General features: G+C 44.2%; 1 pseudogene; it reads right to left on the bottom strand.

The window, feature by feature from the left end:
* Positions 1–1,205: 1,205 nt before the first annotated feature.
* On the bottom strand, positions 1,206–1,295 carry LOC126023271 (uncharacterized; annotated as a pseudogene).
* Between the last annotated feature and the right edge of the window lie 1,517 nt (positions 1,296–2,812).

The following is a 2,812-nucleotide window of genomic DNA, read 5'->3' on the forward strand; positions in this document are numbered from 1 at the left end:
AGGGGAAGACTCACTTCATGACTCCCTGGAGTTTCTGGAAATCATTGAGTGTTTTGAAGTCTTTCCAGTAATAGAAATTTTCTGAAGATGTACTGTAGAGCGCTTGAGAACATAAGTCAAATATTCATATGGGAACAGCATTTTCTTTTCTTTCTTTCTTTTCTTTTCTTTTTTTTTTTTTTTTTTTTTTTGGTTTTTGGGCCACACCCGGCGTTGCTCAGGGGTTACTCCTGGCTGTCTGCTCAGAAATAGCTCTTGGCAGGCACGGGGGACCATATGGGACACCGGAATTCGAACCAACCACCTTTGGTCCTGGATCGGCTGCTTGCAAGGCAAACACCGGTGTGATATCTCTCCAGGCCCGGGAACAGCATTTTCTGTTGCAATTTGGAACTAGCTGCTGGTAAGCCTGTCGTTACGCTTTCATATAATCTTTGAAGCTCCTCATTAGAACACGCTATCAGAACATTGTTCATGTGGATAGCATAAGCATTATCTTTTTTTAAATTTTATTTTATTTATTTTTTTTGGTTTTTGGGTTAACCCGGCAGCACTCAGGGGTTACTCCTGGCTCTATGCTCAGAAATCGCCCCTGCCGGCTCAGGGGACCATATGAGATGCTGGGATTCGAACAACTGACGTTCTGCATGCAAGGCAAACACCTTACCTCCATGCTATCTCCCTGGCCCCATAAGCATTATCTTACATTAAGAAAAAATTTTTTTTCGGGCCCGCAGAGATAGCACAGCGGCGTTTGCTTTGCAAGCAGCCTATCCAGGACCAAAGGTGGTTGGTTCGAATCCCGGTGTCCCATATGGTTCCCTTTGCCTGCCAGGAGCTAATTCTGAGCAGACAGCCAGGAGTAACCCCTGAGCACCGCAGGGTGTGGCCCCCAAACAAAACAAAACAAAACAAAACAAAAAAAAAACAAAACAGAAAAAAATTTTTCTTTTTATTTGAGGGCACCAGGACCAATGATCATCAGCTGCCCAGGTATCAAAAAATTATGCTTCCGAAATCTCTCTCTCTCTTTTTTTTTTGGTTTTTGGGCCACACCCGTTTGATGCTCAGGGGTTACTCCTGGCTATGCGCTCAGAAGTCGCTCCTGGCTTGGGGGGACCATATGGGACGCTGGGGGATCGAACCGCAGTCCGTCCTATGCTAGCTCTTGCAAGGCAGACACCTTACCTCTAGCGCCACCTTCCCGGCCCCCTTCCGAAATCTCTTGATGTCGATTTCGCACTCAGAACAAACGAGCTGCCCGGCGTGTGCCAGTCATGGCAGAAGCCCTTTTTACATTAAGAAATTTTTCACGGGGCTGGAGGGATAGCATGGAGGTAAGGCGTTTGCCTTGCATGCAGAAGGTCGGTGGTTCAAATCCTGGCATCCCATATGGTCCCTTGAGCCTGCCAGGAGCGATTTCTGAGCTGGGAGCCAGGAGTAACCCCTGAGCAGCGCCAGGTGTGACTCAGAAACCAAAAAAATATTTTTTTTCACAAGAAAGACATAGAACTATATTGACAGGATATTGACACATAGTAGGTGAGTTTGTCATTCCCTGGGGTAAAACAGTCCACTGAAACCTGCGCATAGTTAGGACTTAAAGAAGGAATAAAAATGCAAAATGTTTTAAGTCATCTGGATGAATAGGACTATTATAAAAGCAATCTTTAATATCACCATTTCAACCAAGAATCTTTAGAAATGACTACAGGAGAGGGAAACCTAGATTGGACCCATAATTGCATTTAACAAGTCAATCAATAGTTGTCATTTGCCCACTTTTTTTTGGTATTGCAAATTCAGGAGAATTCCATTCAAGTCAAAGATGTTTCAATATGCTCCAATTTAGCTTGTTCCTCTGCTAAGTCTTCTATAAGCACCCTTAGTTTTACTTCATTAAAGTACCATTTTGGTGTTCAGGCAGGATGGTATGATTTCCACTGAACATGGAGTGGTGGGGGTGCTGTACCTCAGTGGCTTCTGTTAAAAAATGAGTGTTCTCTGAATTATAGGATGAACAAGTGACTGAAGGAGGAATCATGAACTCAGCATGCCATTATTCATGTAGATCTTGACCCCATAAATTTAGGGGCAAGGAACCACATAAGGCTGAAATGTGGCTATAATTCCTTCAGGGCCAATGCTTTTCAGCCATCTAGCACTCTGACAGAGGAAGAAGGCAAAGTGCCTACTCCTTGCAAAACTTTATAAGGTATCTCCTGCAGGGCCAAACTATGGGGGGCAGTATTGGAAAGAGATGAATGGAAACATTGATACCCAGGTCAATCATTCTTTTAAATCCTTTCTGTGTATCTCTAGAGTTTTTAAGTGGGAACCTTTATTTTTGTAAGATTATAGGGGATCTGTAGAGGCTGCTGGGGGTTAAGTGCTACCAAAACCTCCAATCTTTGGTGATCAGAGTAGCCAGGCATAATAAATGGAAGACGCAAGAGTTGGACAATTTGCTTTCCCTTTTTATAGTTGGTACTGTAATAACAATTATTATCAGAATCTATTATTACCACATGCACGCTGGTTTCTTTAATAGATTGCTTCTTCTTCCCTCCCTCCGCTCCCTCCCTCCCTCCCTCCCTCCCTCCCTCCCTCCCCTCCCTCCCTTCCTTCCTTCCTTCCTTCCTTCCTTCCTTCCTTCCTTCCTTCCTTCCTCTTCCTTCCTTCCTTCCTTCCTTCCTTCCTTCCTTCCTTCCTTCCTTCCTTCCTTCCTTCTTTCATTCTTTTTTTTATTGGTCTTTGGGTTACACCTGGCAGCGCTTAGGTTTTACCCCTGACTCTGAGCTCATAAATCGCT

This window comes from Suncus etruscus, chromosome 11, assembly GCF_024139225.1.
Source record: "Suncus etruscus isolate mSunEtr1 chromosome 11, mSunEtr1.pri.cur, whole genome shotgun sequence".
Taxonomy (NCBI): Eukaryota; Metazoa; Chordata; class Mammalia; order Eulipotyphla; family Soricidae; genus Suncus; species Suncus etruscus.